The following is a 19,244-nucleotide window of genomic DNA, read 5'->3' on the forward strand; positions in this document are numbered from 1 at the left end:
GCAAAAAGTGAAAGCCATAAAAACTATATAGTATACAGTAGCGCCAGCCAGCGGAGGCAGCAGCACGTCATCAATTTCAATGCCGCGCGAGAGTCGCCAACTGGCGGAGTTTTTTTGCCTCCTGCCGTTCTCGTTTTCCTCGGTGCTTTTCCTCAGTTTTTCCTCGCTTTTCCACGACATTGTTGGCACTCGGCTTTGGCTGGATATCTGTGTCTCCGTCTGGCCATGCACTCAGGAAAAACCACCGAAAATCCCGAAAAACCACTTTCAGTAGCAGAAACCACAGAGCTTTATTTCCACAGAAGTATAAATATTGAAGTTACTAAATAGGGTGTAGGGCTATTTCCAATTCAAATAAGTTGATAAAATATATGGGTTCTTTCCAATCCAAATTAATTAAATAAAATATATGATGTATATTATTACCCATAACATTTTTGATAATATGCCTTGTATTTTTACATAGCCAATGGATTAATGCAGCTTATAAAATATTGTATTTAGTATTTAACAAATTAATATTTACAAGAAGCCAGTGAAGCATTTTATTACGATATTTCTTGAATAAAGAAGGGCAGGGCGAATATTTTCGTGAGTGTTGACGAGACGCCCGAATTTGAGCTGCAAATCCTTGGTAAAAGCATTTAGCACTGCACTGCATTAAGGCCGAAAGCACTTTCTTGCCAACTTTACCCATCGCAGGCGTGTGCATGTGGATGTGGATGTGTTTGCGTTGTCTCACGAGTGTGGTGTTTGCAGGGCGACTTTGGATTTCAATTTATCGCCTGATATTTGCCTATGGCACTCACCCCACAAATATGCATAACAGTAATTTGCAGCTCCGCTGGCAGTTCATCAGAAGCTGCAGCTGAAATATAAAAGGGAGCAGGACTGGGACGCAGATTTAGATTGAGATACTTTTTAGCACACACTTGCCAAGTGGCCGGCCGGCTCTGCGGCTGGCTGACTAACCGAGTGGCGTCATTAGCTTATCGCCTGGTCCCATCTACGGATGAGCAGTGCGGCCCAAAAATCCAAAAGCCCAAGTGGAGGGCACTTCGAAAGTGCAACGACACTTGCAGGGTAACCAAGTCAAAAAGCAAACGGTTCCTTTTGTTTGCTCATTCGGCCGTTCAACGTTCGCCGTCTTCAATTTTTCGCATCAGTTGTAATCCAAGACGCTTCCACGAAATTTGCCGGCTTTGCCGACTTGAAATTAACATGTTGCCGCTTCTTCTTCCGCCGCGGCAGCGATTTAGGATTTCAGAACGGTTCTTCTCTGCTTCATTTCAGCACACGTCGCCGCACTCCACTTGTGCCCGTTCCCATTACCACTACACCACTATACCACTGTACCATTCCCGAACCCGATCCCGATCCCTTGCCCAATTCCGCTTAATTAGCGTGGCCAAAGTGGCGGCCACAGCTGCTCCGTCTTCGCTCTTCCTCCTCCTCCTCCTCCTCATCCTCTCCTGGCTGCTGTGGAACGGACTTCGCGGCTCCGGTGGCTGCGCACGCGCAATTAGCCAAAGCAAACGCCAGCCCAGGTACTTGACCGCTGGTTAGAGCTTTGTGCCTCCACCTCCCCACAGAAAAGATTCCCACTTGAGTGGACATTCGAGAAGTCTAGATTTACCGACAACATGCATCTACTCACAGTCAAGAAGTTTCCGCTTATCCTTAAGTCAAATCTAAGATCATTTTCTCCATGCTATTATTACTATTATACCTCCTAATAAAAGCTGAGCGAATAGTTTAGTTTTGGTCTGCAAACGCATTGAATGCAAATGGAAATTCCTGGAGGCATTTGATCGCATTACCACAAATCCGCCCAGAGACGTGGAACCAGTTGGAAGCCCAATAAAACCGCCTCGGATTGCAGGGGCCAATCGGCATGTGGCGTGCGGCAGGAGGAGCTATATATAGAAGATGCCAACTAAAAATAGCCGCGTCTTAAATGATTTTTGCTCATTAGAGCGTGCGTGTTGCAAGTTGCAGTGTTGCAGTGCAGCAGTGTTGCATTGATGCAGAATTGCTGGTCGGGACACCAAACAAAAAGTGACAAGAAGTGAACTAAAACTAAAACAAAACCAAAGTCGAGCCTGTTGCAGTCGGGTCCACATTTTCTACATGACGCTGCGAATGCCAGGAACATAATAAAATCATGTAATGGACTGCGCATGAAAAACAATGCAAAAAGCGTTGACAACATGGCCATAACTGCCCCCTCCAATTTATTGAGGGGTGTGTGTGTATCTGTGTTGTTACTATTTTGCAGAATAATGTAATAAAAATAGCATGCCAGGCATTGGCCAGCTAGCCATTCAGTTACACTCGGAAAAGGAGGCCAAATTAAATAATATCTTTCTTACGTTCCCAAGCGAATTCAAAGTTATCAATCATAAGTGTATAAAAGAAAGTTCGAAAGTTCAAGAATAGAAGAAGTGTCTTCAATAATTCTTCGAATGGAAACGTATTGGCGCGCCACAAAGAAAATTGGGAAAATAAATCTGGGGAAACTGTTTTATATCCGTAAGATACATTGCACAAATCGCTGTTATTATTTTCTGCCAGTGTGGCCAAGCAGCCAGCCATGATGACGATCATGCCGATCGATAGCCGGCAGACGAAGATGGCACAACAAAAGACTTTGGACACAAACTCACGCAGGCAACTGGGAACTGGCAACTAGAAGCAGCAGCAGCAACAGCAGCGGCAGCAGCAGAAACTGCAACTGCAACTGCAACTGCCTGGAATGCCAAGTATCGTGTGTTGAATGCATGCCAAGCATAGTCTGCCGCATCCGATCCCAACCTGCCCTTGGCCCCCCTTGGTTTGGCCAACCCGGGAGTTGGCCGCCTTTGGGCCCTTCTGGCCGGCAGCATTGAAAACGAAAACTGTTGTGCGACATGAGCACGACAAAGCCATGGCCTCGACTTTGGCCAGAGTGCCTCTCGGGATCGGGATCGGGATAGGTTTTGGGTTTAGGTTTGGGTTTGGGTTCGGGTTCAGGGTGTGGGATAGGGGCAGCCTAATGGCTAGAGTATTGTGCTGCCTCCGATACGGATACCCAGATACACGCGCCAGATACAGATACATCCATGGCAAGCTGTTGGGCCTGCTGGTTTATGAGTTGCCCACTGCCTAAGTGACACAAAACGGCGGCTAAATGATGTGCAGATAGTTGGCGAGTTCTATAAATAAACAGATGTCGAGTCACTCCCGACCAGACGGCTAATTAAAATGAAAGTTTTACCTGAGATTTATTTCGTGTTTGCCAGAATGGACAAGAAGTGATCAAGAGTGTATTATAATTTAGCAGAGTGGGCCAAGATTTAGATAAGGGAACCCCACAAAATTTATGTTACTACATGCGAATACTAAGCGGTGTGCTTATAAATGCGAAAATTGGGCGGAGCTTAGCAACAAAGATTTGTATTACCTGAATAGATTTAGCTGTAAGGGATTTTTAGAAGTTATTATGTCATTTTATCCAAAGATAGATAAACCGGTGAAATTCAAATGAAAAGCATAAAATCCAGTTTCAGCTTGAAAATTATAATTTAAGAATGAAGACAGCAAAAGGCTTCTGTTTATTAGCATAATTAAATTGCTGAAGAAAAAAGCCCCTACAATTTAAAAGCAAAACCAAGATGAAGAAAAATAACTATGAGATGTCATAGTCTGTCAATCGCAATTTAAAGAAAAGATGTCGTTAAAAGCTTGTTTTGATAAAAAATAATTTAAAAAGACACCAATATAATAAGCAAAGAATACAAAAACAAGATGCTATAGTCGAGTTCCCCGACTATCAGATACCCGTTACTCAGCTAGTGGAATTGCAAACAGAAATTTCAACATATTCTGGAATATCGGTAGAAATTAGCAAAAAAAAAAAAAGTAATAAAATGAAAAAAAAACTTACAAAATTTTTAAGTTTGTAATCATTTGGAATCTCATCATGCTTTCTACATCGTAATTCAACAAAATCATAAAAAAATTAAAAAAAAAATTAATTTCTAAATTAAAATGCAGTTTTTTAGAGAATTGCGCCAGAAACATTTTGAGGTATGCCACTCCAAAATCCGATTAAGATAAGTTGAGTTATGGAGTTTAGAACTTCAGCCTTGGGGCATTTCCTAATTTGTTTAAATTTCTACAACATCACACATCAGTAAAATTACAAAAAAATGTCAAAAAAATTAATTTCTAAATTTGAATTCAGTTTATTAGAGAATTGCGCCAGAAACATTTTGAGGTATGCCACTCCAAAATCCGATTAAGATAAGTTGAGTTATGGAGTTTAGAAGTTCAGCCTTGGGGCATTTCCTAATTTGTTTAAATTTCTACAACATCATACATCAGTAAAATTACAAAAAAATGTCAAAAAAATTAATTTCTAAATTTGAATGCAGTTTATTAGAGAATTGCGCCAGAAACATTTTGAGGTATGCCACTCCAAAATCCGATTAAGATAAGTTGAGTTATGGAGTTTAGAACTTCAGCCTTGGGGCATTTCTTAATTTTATTGAATTTCTACAAAATCATACATCAGTAAAATTACAAAAAAATGTCAAAAAAATTAATTTCTAAATTTGAATGCAGTTTATTAGAGAATTGCGCCAGAAACATTTTGAGGTATGCCACTCCAAAATCCGATTAAGATAAGTTGAGTTATGGAGTTTAGAACTTCAGCCTTGGGGCATTTCCTAATTTGTTTAAATTTCTACATCACACATCAGTAAAATTACAAAAAAATGTCAAAAAAATTAATTTCTAAATTTGAATGCACATTTTTAGAGAATTGCTCCAGAAACATTTAGAGGTATGCCACTTCAAGTTCCGATGAAGATACGTTGAGTTATGGACTTTAGAACTTCACCATTGCGACATTTATAAATTTTTTTTAATTTCTACAACATCAGTTTTGTGCGGCTTGTGGGCGTCAGGGTGAGCGTGGCAACATGCTTAATCTCAACACTCTAGCTTTTGTAGTTCCTGAGATCGAGGCGTTACTTTTATACAACTCTAGTATACCCTTTACGAGTAAGGGGTATGATTAACAATGATTTGCATGATAAAATATATTAGCAAAGCATTGCAAAGATTATTTACCGAAGAACCCGAGCCACGCTAATGATGACCCATCAGATAAACCCGAATATAAATTGTATCTCGGTTTCACTGGATCACTGATCCCATGAAATATCCGCATCGCACTGATCACCGTGGCAGAAAAAGTAACCCTAGCCTGAAAAACCCGTGAGTAAGCCTGGTCAAAGCCAAGAACCACCGAGCCATTAGTCATCATCAGGTCGATCGGGGGCCGTAATCGGAATCCGAAAAGGTTCTCTCCAACTTTCTGGCTTCTTTGGCGTGAGCTTTTATTTTCTCTTATTTTCTTTCCATTTTTTTAGTGCAACGCACCCTGCGAGAGTGGAGTGTCCGACATTTATCTTGATTATTGCTGCAGACGCCGCATTTTGCGGGCCAATGTTCTGAATGCGACATAATTTATGCTGCCGATATGCTCAGATGCTTTTGCCGGAGATGCGGGGAGAAAGTGTGATTCACCTCATTGATACGGGCACGAGCCGCATTTTCTTGGGTCAGAAGAGTTCATCGCCGGCATCTTGGCATCTTGGCATCTCTGAGATACTTTTGCGAATGCGAGCATGCTGCTGTGTATGTTGGGTATAGCAAATGCCAATTTAGAAAGTAAAAACGAATGATTAACCGAAAATGGCCCTGTCCAGCATTACTTTCATTCACTTTTTTCGCAGCTTTATAACTGTAATAAAGCGGCTACTACCTGACCGAAGACTGAAAGCCAACAAGCGACACGGGTTTGGGGTTCAAGGTTTTCGGCCACATCTCGCATAAAAGAATCGGCCATTCTTCACGCCGGGTTCTTCCAATCTTCATTGTCTTTTCGCCCTGCCGGACATTCTTTTTGTTTTTTTATTATTTGTGTCTCTTGACTGAAGGAAGGGGTTCATTGCACCCCCAGTTGTGAAGTTCCAACTACGAACTCCTCTTCTCACGCAATGGGCGCAGCATTTGGACCCACAATGTCTTACACAAAGCCTCAGAACCAGCTCATCATTAAAACAAGAGGTTCGGTTCTGATAAATGATTAATGGACCAGAGACCTGCAGAGCGTCTTCTCGTCTAGGGTTACGGCATAAACAAATGAGACGATGATGGCCGGGTTGACTTTCTCTGATTTACGATTTACTTTCTGTTTCGCACTCTTGTAAACTTAATTTTAGAATCTGAACTTGGCCCGAGAGTTATATGTTGGCTGCTATTTTTGGCACTGCATTTTGCCACTTCAACTTCACTTTCGCTGCATTAAAAAACTTTACGAACGAACCGGTGCCATCAAACAAAACCGAAACTAATCTGTATCTGTATCTGTTTCAGTTTCAGTTTTGGAGCTATGCATATGCAAATGACTTTCACTTCACTTTCATTCATTAGCGGGGGGCTCCTTCATTCTTATTCTAATTGGTGAAAGGTGATGGTGGATGGTGGATGGTTGATGGGTTGATGGGCTGTTGGTTGATTTCTGATGGATGGACGCCACTCCTATTACCATATTTTGTACTTTTTCGGTAGGTAGATTCTTTGGCAAGTGCGCAATTATTATTCAAATTTGGAAACGTGGTAGAAACTTGTTTGACACCGTACAATTAATTTGAAATAATAAACCAAATGCCGCATAATGTTTATTACGGCTCGTTTGCCGTGCAATTTGCATAACATCCAAATTAAAATGGCCATACACTGCGCCAATCCTCGCCAGAAACTCTTTCTCTTCGAAGAGCATGCAATTAAATGCTGACGTTCTACGACGAAGTCTGTGAATACTGGCTTCGCCCCCCAAGCGATGCTTTCAATCAATGCCAAAATTTGCCATTTGATTTCACTTGATTGATGTGCAAACATGGTGCTTCGTCGCCCAGAAGAAGGAAGCGAATACCTATGCACCCTGCTGCTAATTAGCTGGATGCAGCGAAAGCCATCCTCTGAATTGGCAGCTGCGTGCTAAAATTGACACCTTTATGCAGCGCTGGCCACGCAGCTCATCAAAGTCCGCCACTCCGGCCAGATGACTTGGCAGATTCTGCACTTGCCACATGGATGGTGTGGTGTAGTGTGGTATGGATGGCATGGAAAACATGGCCAGCAAATGCAGCAAGTTGTGGCCAACAATCGCCGTCGTTTGTGGTCGGTTCTAATCGATTTCTCCAACAAACACAGGGCGGGAACAAACAAGCGACTGAAATAGCAACTTTAACTGCAACTGCAACTGCAACAGCAACAGCACAAGTGTGACTGCGGGAAATTCCAAAATTTATACGCGCTTTTTAACAGCTTTCCAGTGGGTGCCGCACGAAAGATGCGTTTTTTGTTCGTCTTTTATTAATCATTTGTTCTAGGAATTTACTGCATTTTTATTGAGGCTAAACCAAAGGCTGCGGCTCTGGCTCTGTGACTCCGACTCTGACTCGAACTTGGCCCGAAAGCGGCCCCGGGATCTGGCTTCTCTCTTTGGGCCATGTGCTAAACTCATCGGCAAACAGGTTGCCCCCGGCCCGCCCCGTGTGTTCCTGCGGTTTTTGTTTGCCAAATTCAAACAACAACAAGGTGGCACAGGTTAAGACGAGAGTTGGCCGAATATGGAACACCTTAACCAAGCTGTGGCAACTTACAAAAATCTGTTTACTAATATTCCAAACGAGCCTGCTGATTGATTGAACAAATAAACTTTAATGCATATCCCTTGGAAAATACACTGCATATTAAACAGTCATAAAACATAATTAGGTGAAACTGCTTCATCACTTGGAAAGTACAGACCCATAAAACTTAATTAAGTGATACCAATGTCTCTTCAACATGTGTGACAGGTAATCAAATACTCGTTTATTTATACCACTTGGTGCAAAGTCTTAGCACTTAAAATTAGTGTATCAAATTAGAGAAATACATACGCATTTAATGGTATAACTAACCATTTTCTCCCGTATCTCCGTATGGAAACTCCATAGACGCCATAGTTTCCATGCCCACTTGTAAGCGTATCAAGTTGTCCATCTTTACTGCTTCTCGCCCATCGCTGCAGCTGTTTGCACTGCAATTTGGGTCATTTGAATCATATGCATAAAGTTCCCGATGCGTCGTCTGCCCACAATTCCCACAATTGCCTTTGCCATACGACTTCGATTCGTTTCGATTGGGAGCCCTGGTGGCGTGGAAATCGAGAGAAAGGTTCTATTAACCATAAACCAGGCTCATCAGCATAAACAGGAAATAGAGACCATATATCAAAATGGCCGCCTCAACAAATTCGCAGCTTGTTGCTGTCAACGGACCGCGACTATCAGCTTGCGGCGCTCGGCTGGCTTCTCCAATTCTCCGCTTCCCAGCAGCTCAGCTTCTCCAGCTTCCCTAGCTTCTCCAGCTTCACTAGCTTCTTGGTTATCAGATACGCCAGGCCGGGCAAAGAGATGTTTCTAATTTATGTGCAACAACAGCGTTACATCTTATCAACAACTAAATGACACAGCCGCTTAAATTACAAACACGCAAAAGCCCAGCGACGAGCTCCCAACTCACGGACCCCATCCCAAGTCCCAATCCAAATCCCAAACCCAAACCCAATCTGGTCAAGGAAGTGGACTTGGTGACATTGACACTGAGGCCTTCAATTGTGGCGCTCGCATATCGAATGGCAAAAGCGAGTGCGAGTGCGAGTGCCGAATGGCAGCTGAGCCGGTAAGACAAGTTTCGCGAATTGCATCAGAGTTTGGCCAGAACGGTTTGGTTCGCTGGACACGGAGGCCAGCCCAAGATCCAATATGATGTAATAAGCGCTCGGCCAGTTGCCTGCAGCGAGGGGCGATCAAAAGCGCATTAAGAATGTGGCAAAAGTAAACAGATGCATGGTCAGTGCCATGGACTTTGGCTGAGAACTTCAGACTTACACTGGAAAAAAGGACGCTCAAAATACCTGATTTATACGAGTGTGCCTGCTATAACTAAGCCGAAATAGCGCCCACAGACCCAGGAAACACCATTTTATGCTGCTAACAACCTAAGCAATCCATTTTATGACTTTTTGGATGGTTTCAGAAAAATAATTTTTGACTCAAATTTTGCATTTTTGGCAAGGGGTACCATCACATTTTTTCGCAAAATTTGGTAAAATTTTTTTTTCCCAATTTTGAATGCAAATCGATTGGAAATGCAATTACGAGCATAACAAGGTGTGACATTCCATATTTTGGGCAATATTTCTGTTGTTATGCCCAAAATTTGATGTTTTTTTAGTAAAAAATTGAGTTTATTTATTCACACTTGAGTAACCTTTAGTATAAATCTTCTACGTGTAAAATTCCTGCGCCGGCAACATAATTTGCCATTTTAATAAATGCAGCAGCGTCTAAAAATAGCCAGGCGAATGTGATGAGGACTGGTTAACATGTTACCATGGTTCCATTTGCCTGTTGCCATCCGCAAGTTCCGCATCTGAATCAGCGGTCACGGGAATCCGGAGGGGATGGAGAAATGTTTGCCAGTTGCGGCGGAAGTATTAGGAGCAACCTGTTGCCCGCCATTCGGACCCATGAGCAATTACTTCAATTCGAGAACGAGAATGCTGTCTGCACTTTAGATAACAAACAACTGGATTCGAACCGCGATTCGAGTGCTGGGACTCATGTTTATAAATAGCAGATGCGCTGCGGCTGAATCAGACGACCGGCGATTATCGAATGGCTTCGCCTTCCATTCATGATGCCTGGGATGGGATCAAAGGTACTAGATTATCTACTACATCCGCCAAGTCAAGCTGAGTGGGTAATTAATGATGGAACTTAGAATGGAGAACCGCAGAATGAAAATAGCAAAAGCGTGATTCAATTAGTCGGACAATTGCTGATGAACTGTTAATTGAGTTTGCTGATTTTTCGCATTCACCAGTCGCCTGATTGTTTGCATTTAAATTGTCTCATTTGCCCAGTTTTCAGTTTCCAGACCCAATATCTGGAACTGGATTGCCCCGAGGGGCAAGTCGAGCGGCAGCAATTGACACAGAAAGCTGGGCAAAAGCCGCCTAAGCGCCACTTGAATGACCAGCTTTTGGCCAAAGACACAATGTGCTGTTGGCCGTTCCAAACAAACACTTGTCGACGCCATCGACCTGAAGAGTTTGCTGACCAGACGACCGGCAGGCCGGCTCATCCATTCCTCGCGTGCACTTCGCAAATGGGTCAGGCCCCCCGAATTGAAAATGTGTGCGGTATCTCGAACGGTTCAATTGCCCCTGCCCAAAGAGATAACTAATGAAAATCTTTGATTATCCGGCCGGGGCACGTTGCGTGTTTGCCTGCTGGCTGCCAGCAGGTTGCACAACTCCACATTAATCTGCTCAAGTTTTTGGGCGCTGACTTTTCGGCCACATAGTTCATTAGACGTGCGTGAAAAGCAAAATCTTCGATTGCAAATTTGAATCGCAAATTTGGTGCGTTAATCAATCAACATTATATTGTTTACCCATCCAGTTCAAGTCCTCAGCATCCGATTTTACCCATCGTAATCAGGCGACAAATTACGTTACAAGGTGAGTTGGCAATCAAGTAATATTTGCAAAGCTCACTAAGTGGTATTGCAAACTTCAAGTAAAAGTAGGTATATCTATGTACAACCAAAGTTAAACTAACTTATGTATACATTTTTAATAAACTTCTCTTGTACAAATAAACATAGCAGTGATCCAAATTCATCTCTGAATTGTTCTGATTAAGCGGCAAAACTCGACTAACCGTTATTACGATATAATTGCGAAAACGTTTGGCTAATTGGAGTGCACTAAATCAAAAATTCTAACGCCATTTGTTTGAATTCTTTGGACTTGGCCAGACAATTGCCGCGAGATATGTCCAAGTGGAAACGTTCTGTGCCACTCGATAGCTCCGCCATTTGATCATTCTCCATGGGAGTTCAACACAAAAGAAATTCGACCTTCAGCGGAGCGATGGGCGAAAGCTAAGGCCGCTTTCCATGGAGCTATGGAGCCATGGAGCTATGGAACCATCGGTCCGTAAGCCCATAAGCCTTTTAGCTTTGCAATTGTCCGCGAGCGCTTGCGCCCAATTCTCCAGAGATTCTGACAAAACACTCGCGAGGCGGTCTAGATGTGAAAGGCTTTTGAATTTGGCTAAAATATGTATGTTTGGCCGCTCCATTCGGGCGATGAAGAAGCTTTCACGCCGCCCAAAACAAAGGCCCCAAATCGCTTCAGCTTCGGCCAGCTATCTAATTTATCTCAATCGCATTTTATTTAAATTGAAAAACTCAATTCGGTTTGGCAAGCGAATCACTCGGGGAAGCATAAACGGCCGGCACCAAAACGATTCGAATTGAAATGTATGCAAATATACTACGTTTTGATAAATTTCACGCGATTAGCATCTGAATTGGCGCGAGGCAGGCGACAACACTTGCTGTACGAGTGACTGGATGTTTTCGGGTATCTCCCGCAGCCTCAGCACTCAGAAAAATTATTTTAAATATTTTGAGATAATATTTGACCCTAATAATAGCTGGTAATTGTACGTTGATAACAAATGATTATCAATATTGCATTGCCAGTCACTCTAAAGCAAACACGCAGTTTGCTGCCCCATTTTCTCTCAGTGCTCACGACAGCTCACTTAATTTGTGACCCTTATCAATGTGGGCAATGTTGTGAATATGTTTTGGGCTTGTTTAGGTGCCCAATTTTATGCATTCATTAATTAGGGTCAGTTCGTTAACCCAAACCGAAAATTGGCAGCAACAGCAGAAGTCCGAGCAGCGTCATCATCCATATAATTTGATGACATTTTTAAGGCATCTTACTTTTGGTTTAAGGCTTGTTGTTTGCTGTAAATTCGGTTTTATTGACACTAAAAGTATGATCGGGGCATTAAGGGTGCCGTTTGATGGTTATTGGTTATTCAGGGGTGTTAAGTACCCGGTCAAGTTGTAAAAGCCTCGTTTCAAAACGAAAGACTTAGAACACGAACTTGACTTGGGTTTTATTACAACTGTTATGACTCAGTTGGAATATGAAGGCGCTGCTGCATCGTGTTAAATATAAGTCGATTATATTTAAACACCTTTACATTAAATTTAACAACTGACTAATATCAATGGCTTTGGTGGTTTTTATTAGTTGAATCCGTGCAGTTAATCCTAAAGTTAAATCATGTTTGCGCCGCTTGCCGCTAAGAAGTTCCCAAACTTTTTTGCAGGTCGTTAGCCCGCCCGTCCGCTTGCGATTATCAGTAAATTGTACCCATTGGTGTACCCATGGGTCTGCGGATGTGGATGTGGATGTAGATGTGGATCTGGCGGTGCTTCTGCACAACTCGGATAAGAATCGGCAAAACGGTGCTTGACCATCGCTCAAGTCAACGACTTGCCATTCTGTTCTTTCTCTTTGGGGCGTGTCAGCGATCTAGAAGTGTCGTTTTGAGCAGTCCCCCGGCCAGCGGCGTTTTGTAATGTAAATTAATTATGTAATCAGACTATAAATAGGCGCTGGGTGGGAAATAAACGTAGCGGACTGCCGCTCCGCTGACTCATGAACTTGGAGACGACCTGCTCAGTGATCTACGCAAATCCAGCGGATAGGTCGTTCCGGGAAAGATAATTTGAGACGCGAAGTAAGCATAATAGCAATTAAGGAACTTTGAAAACAAATATCTTCATAAGAATCTGATAAATGGAGGCTGAAAACCAGATTCTGCGAGTTCTTAGTTTTGCGTTCGGCTTACGGACGGCTTACAAGGAATTCATTAATTTCTTCTGTTTCCATATTTTGTCATCAATCAGAAATAACTTTCAACGCACGCCAATTCCGGTGCTCAATGAGCCAACCATTTGTGGATTTTTATGATTTTTTGGCTGGGTCTTTGTTTGAGACCTCTTCGAACTAATGACTCGCCTGCGCCAACTAACTGACTGAATGCTCTGCGAACTTCATTAATTGTTTTATAAATATGCCGAATTAATTAATTTAAAATGCCATTAATTACGTTTTAATAACGCATTCGAAGATAAAGAAAGCAATAAATTCCAACAGTTGGTTGAAATTACCAGAAATGCGCAAATAGTAAGAGAATTGAGAAAGTTGCGGCGAAAGAATAAAATTAATTCAGCTTATTGGGAAGTTGCTAATGCAAAATGTGAATTTATTGCAGCTTTTTATTAGCTGCCAGGAATATTTTAAGTTATTTTTAAAGTATTGCGCAGAAGGATTTTTAAAACCGCACATGAACAAAGTTTGGTATTTATAATTTTCAGATTTCTGATGAAAGAACGTGCATCAGCCACAAGAAATTAATTCCATTGTGTCACATAAGAAAACACATATTTGAGTGCCGAACAAATGCAATTATTTACGAACTCTACAATATGTAAATTCCATTTCACACTCTGACTAAATCCGGAGTTCCCCATAAATCATGGGAGAAATTTTCTCGCTAGTTTCTGAGAACTAGCCACGAATAATCAGCCAAGCAGCCGAGAAGAATGTGAATACAAATGGCTTTCATAAATACAAATTGAAACATAATTTCTTTGACAAATCCAAACCATGCTCATTCTCCACAGTATTCCCAACCCAACGACAACGATAGCAAACCCAGATGGTGATCTTGGCTATTTTTTCTTAATTGCTTGGACCGTGTCTGCCTGCGCAGTAACGCCCACATTTGTGGGATGCTGGATGCAATTCGTCTACGTCAGACGGGCACTAAAAATAAAATGCCCCCGGCTGGATTCGAAGTTGATTCATTCCGTTCTGTTCTGGTGAATTTCATTTGCGGAACATGAGGATGCGCTTGGGGAGTAAAGTGACCATAACACGCATCATTTTATGAGACGGTGGGTTCGGGTTAATTAAGCGCCCGACTTGGCCAGGTGTTGGATGTGCGATGGACAGTGGCAAGATCCAGTGCAGATCCAGATCCAGACCGACCCAGTTTCCCACTGCAGAACAAAGACACGAAATGGGTTCACTGAAGGCACGACGACTACGCCCAAATTGTAAACGTGTCTGTCACTTTAAGCCCGACAAATGGATGGTTCTTTTTTTGCCGCCTTTTTCATTTTGTGCTGCGGGGGAGGCGACAAATGTTGTCAAGCTTTTGGCGAAAAATTGGCAAATAGATTCGCGGAGAGAGGCCGCACAAAACAAAGAACGTTTGCCAAGTGCGCGTGGGTCAAGAAAGAAGTCAAGTCAGCCGGAAGATACAAAGATACATATGTATCTGCGCATGCGTGGCGGCGAGTGAGCGAGTGAGACTGACTGCTCGCACTTAGCCGCGTTCTAATTAGCCATGCCGAGCACAGTTCGGTATTTGCTCTGAGCCCAGGCAAAAATGTCAGCTGTGTGGTGAGCAGCTCCCCACTTTCCGGGCGCCCCCCTTTCGCCCATTGGAAACATACAAATTAGAGCAAATACAAACGAATACAAATAACAAATTGCTTGGCGCATGGCAACAAAAGTACCGTTACACTTGAACTTGTTCGCCAAGAGCCGGGGATCGATGGGGAGAATATTTGAGTACACTGGCAGAAATGTCTGCATATCAAGTGAGATTTTTATGCCATACATACACAGAGGTAATACTTCAAAGGCTTGTACACATTTTTTGGAAACTTTACTTCTGCTAAAGATAAGAAAAAAATATAATTTAATATTAACAAACTCACTACTCTCTTCAATTTTATCTTATCATCAAAATTTTAAATTGTTTTACAATTTACTCGACATAGTTGCTGTAAAATTGATAGAATTGATAGAATTGGACCTGAAAATCCACATAAACAGATTATCAACCTCAAACTATTTAATCGTAAGTAGGGCAAACACTTCTTTTCTTTTGGAAATTTACTGCAGGGTCTTGTTTAAGGTCTGGATTCGATTTAACGATTTTTACGATTGTTTGAAAGTTTGTACGACTGGGTGAAAAGTGAATGGTGGTCGAAGCGTGGCTCAAAATCGAAACTATTTTTGGCCCGTCGATTCTAAAGCTCGAGCGTGAGCAAATTGACAAAACGGGCCACAATGCATTTGGCCAGCTTTGAATGAAAATCGGAGCGGGGCTTCCAGGTAAACTAACGCGATTATTATGAAGTTAATGCAATTGGCCTTGACAGGCGCAAAAATGCGAGCGCCGCCGTTGGGCATGGGCATGGATTTGGTTTTTTAATATTATTTCTGATCTTTTATTTTCAAATGCGCCTGCGTGCGTAGCAATCATGTCAATAGGAAAGCCATTAATAATTGAGGCGTGAGCCAAACTGCGAGTGTGGGTGATTTGGCCGGCATGTCCGTCACTTGTTTGGATTCCGTTTTGCTTTTGGCCAATTAGCGGCTGCCAAATGTTGTTGACTCTTGTCTCGTTCCAGTTGTTTATGGCGTTTATGGTGTTTTTTTGTTGTTGTTTTTGTTTTGTTTCCCAGGCGAGGGTGACCCTGACACTGAAGATGGCCCATCATTCCGAACTTGACAGCGGCACTTCAGGAGGATTTGGATACGGATCGAAAGTGGGAAGATGATACTGAGTGCAGTCGCCTGCAGTTCACGGGCATTCAAATTCGAATTCCTTAAGCCTTTAATGACATCGGGAAAGGAGCTTCGAGTCTGGATATACGAGCACATCCATTAGGCACTCACGAGATGCGGACATTGAACCTTGAAATAGACCTTAGAGAGTTGGCGAAGAAAACACAAAAAGCTGGCGGCGACTGATGCGAAACCAACGAAAATAAGTTGGAAATGAAAACTGGTTTGGTTTAAGCCAAGTTAGAACACTAAATCAGCCAAAAAAGAACAAAAAAACAAAAGGCCTAACTCTAACTCATATTAATAATAATAGTTATACATGGGATGGGTCACAAAGGGTTGTAAGCAAGCTACTGCCGCGGAAAATTCTAGTCACTCTAACTTGATATATTCCCAGCTTGCGAAATGTGACGTTTGCTTAGTCAGATGTGAATCGACATTCCTAATCAGAGAAAGAGATTTACGATCCCATTACGAGAAAGAAGCCGTGCGTGCCATTGATATTATAATTCACTGATTATGCTCGGTTAGAAATTGAGTTGGATGTTTATGAATGTCCGCCGGTTCGGTTGTCAAGCCAAAGTCACGAAAGCCACTGGATGGTACTTCACCCAAAGCTGCTCGAGTGCCTTGTAATCGCTCTGTGAATCACTAAAGCGGATTGCTGTTTAATTCCGATTCTGCTGGTGGCGTCTACGTAGCATTGTAGCCAGCGGAAATAGCCAGACGAAAGCGCCTTTAAGCCCTGGCTTCTCGTGCAACCCGATTGCATAATCGAAAATGGCGCAAGAACTTTGGGAGTGGACCGCCGATGCCAAAGACGATTTGCAGATTACCCATAATCGCACATATGTATGTACTTATGTGCATGACCCGCCAAATATTGTTTTGACTAATTGTCTGCTACAGCCCGAGCATATTAGTTGGGGACTCGTGTTCCATCCGCGCTGATGATTATCTTTGGAGCCCCTAAGACCTGGCATCGAAATCGAAGATCGACCCGAAGCGCTGGCAGCCTTGAGGCGTTTTGCAGAAGGCGATTCGACGGCACAACAATGGCGATTGCCAGCTGAAAATCGTCAAATTCAATTAAACTTAAATACTTGTCGAAGCAATTTGCCCGACGTTTTTCATATTTGCTTTGCATTGAGCCGGGTTTATTTATTTCAGCGATCTTTGATGGTCGCTGGTCGCCGTTCGATTGGAGGCGCTGCTAATTGCTTCCCCCGAATTCGATATTGGAATTGGCCGTGTAACGACGCTGATGATGATGATGATGATGTTGTTCAGCTCAAGGCGGAAGTGCCGGAAGTGCACCCGGTCGGTGGCACACCCTGCATTGGCTACTGTACAGTGCACACCCACGCTGTGTAGACGACCGCCACTTGAGCGACATTCGCGCACGCGCAACTGGGTAAATTTACGCGAAATGGGCGACAAATTATGCCAAATGAAAGGAGGCGTGACTGCCTTGGCATTTATGCTCGTTTCGCTACAAGCAAACGCGCCCCCTCCCCGCACCCCTTGGTTAAATGCGCCAAAAAGCCGTAAAAACAAATGCTGAAAATGGTTTTGCTACAGTTAGAAAAAAAGCCCAAGGAAATGTGGTCAAAATAAAATGGTTTATTGCGTGCAGAAGTCATGAGCACTGATTAAATACCTTTCTTTTGTAAAATTCAATTTTACAAAAGCGAACGAAAGTTTGCTCCCTTTAACTTGTTATAAGTGAGCCAGGCCCATAAATCAACTTTTTCACATTGCCCAGATCTATTTAATCACGAACGAAAATGGGTTATCATTAGGTTTATTTTTGTCCATCCGGAATTTAAGATGGCAAATTTGGCTAACAAGACTTGCGGTAAAAGGCTAAAGAAATGGGTTAATGGTCACATATTTAGGGGAATAGAATGTTGGTAATACTGTTTAAACAGAAGTTTTCTTTTACTACAAAAATGGGAGAACATCATGGGAGAAACTCACATTTCGGTTGATTTCTTTAAGTACATTTTTTAAGTTAACCGATTCTGAGGAAATCAAGTAAATAGCGCTAATCCCAAAAGCTATATTTGATTATTGTCGTTATCCCTTTGACTTCATGAATATTCTATGCCTTGTGACCTCCAATTTTCTTGAGTGTATGGGCGAGTGTTAATGTCGAGAAATGTAAATTTGAAGCGCTAGAACGGTAGTGCGATACTCGTAACGCAGAAGTGATACCCGAGAATCGGGCTACCCACGTACGGTGGGCGTTGGGCGTTTCGGCCAGGCTTAGTTGATTTATTCGCGCGTTTTCCTGGCGTTTCTAATGCGACAATTACAGCGGGCAGTCGCCGGATTCGAGGCACTGGCGGCTGATTTATGGCCACACGGGGAATTTTACAAAGCCATTCACATAGCTATTCGCTATTCGCTATTTGCTATTTGCCATTTGCTACTTGGCAGTTGGCATTCGGCTATTGGCACACAAATGGCTCACGCAGACGCCCAAATGACGGCGGCGCCCCAAATCCCAAATAGCCAAAAGTTTTTGATTAGAACGCCTCAGGGGCGGCGCATCACTTCTTGGCCCGTTGAGTAAATATGTCAGAGGGTCTGAGTAATTGAGCGTAAACGCTACCGGGCTATAGTTTCCATGGGCTTTACCTGGCACTACCTGCCTGCGCCACCTTTGATTAATTTCACCTGTCGAAACTGATGCAAATTCGCACACGCCAAAAAAAATCACCAAAACGGTGATGGATGGCTAAGACGGGATCGGATGAGCTGAGCTAATGACAAATATATACTGGGATATACGAAAATAGATTTGGTTTTCGATCTAAGCATTATGAAAGGGGAAAACACATTTATCATGTATATAACAAATCGCAGGTCGTACCAATTGTGATAAGGTATATGTACTATGACAAAGTATTGGCATTAGGCCTTGGTAAATGCCATAATACCCAAATGTCTTCGAGTGCCCTAGAACTGGACACTTTTTACTTTCCTCCATCTGCCTTTTTTTGGTGTAGAAAACCCGGGGCTGTTTGCTTTACGGTTCATTCATGAGATCGGTGCTTTTAGTGTTATGTAAACACTCCACCCGGCAGCAGCATCAGAAGCACCTACCGATTCGCACAGCATTTTCAAATGTAAAGCCGAAATTTATGCAAATTTGTGGCCCAAACATCGGCGAACAAGCTACGAAAATAGGGGAAAAACAAAGCCAGATACCAAAATGTGTAAATATATTTACAGTTAGAGGCGTTATCTTCGAGCTTCGAGTGTTCAGTTCTGTGCAGTGGATTGGTTTGGTTTCTTGGCATCAGATCGAGCGGAGAATTGGGATTGAAATTGGGAAAGTGGCCGGGTCGGAGATCTCCGGGTTGCTGGTTGCCAAAAAGTTCAGTGAACCCCGCTTGAGCTCTACGATCTTCTCAGGCCCTATTGAAAGATGCTTAGCGGTCACTCTTTCGGCGGCATTCTGGTGGCACTCATTAAGGAAACATAACTCTAATTCAGCCATGGACCCCAAGCACACAGAACACAGAACCCAATCCCCAGTACCCAGTACCCAGTACCCAGAAGCCAATCCCCAGTGCGGTGTCTCCTCCGCTTTTAATTATAATTCCAG

The sequence above is a fragment of the Drosophila erecta genome, unplaced genomic scaffold, assembly GCF_003286155.1.
Source record: "Drosophila erecta strain 14021-0224.00,06,07 unplaced genomic scaffold, DereRS2 tig00000000-arrow-pilon, whole genome shotgun sequence".
NCBI lineage: Eukaryota > Metazoa > Arthropoda > Insecta > Diptera > Drosophilidae > Drosophila > Drosophila erecta.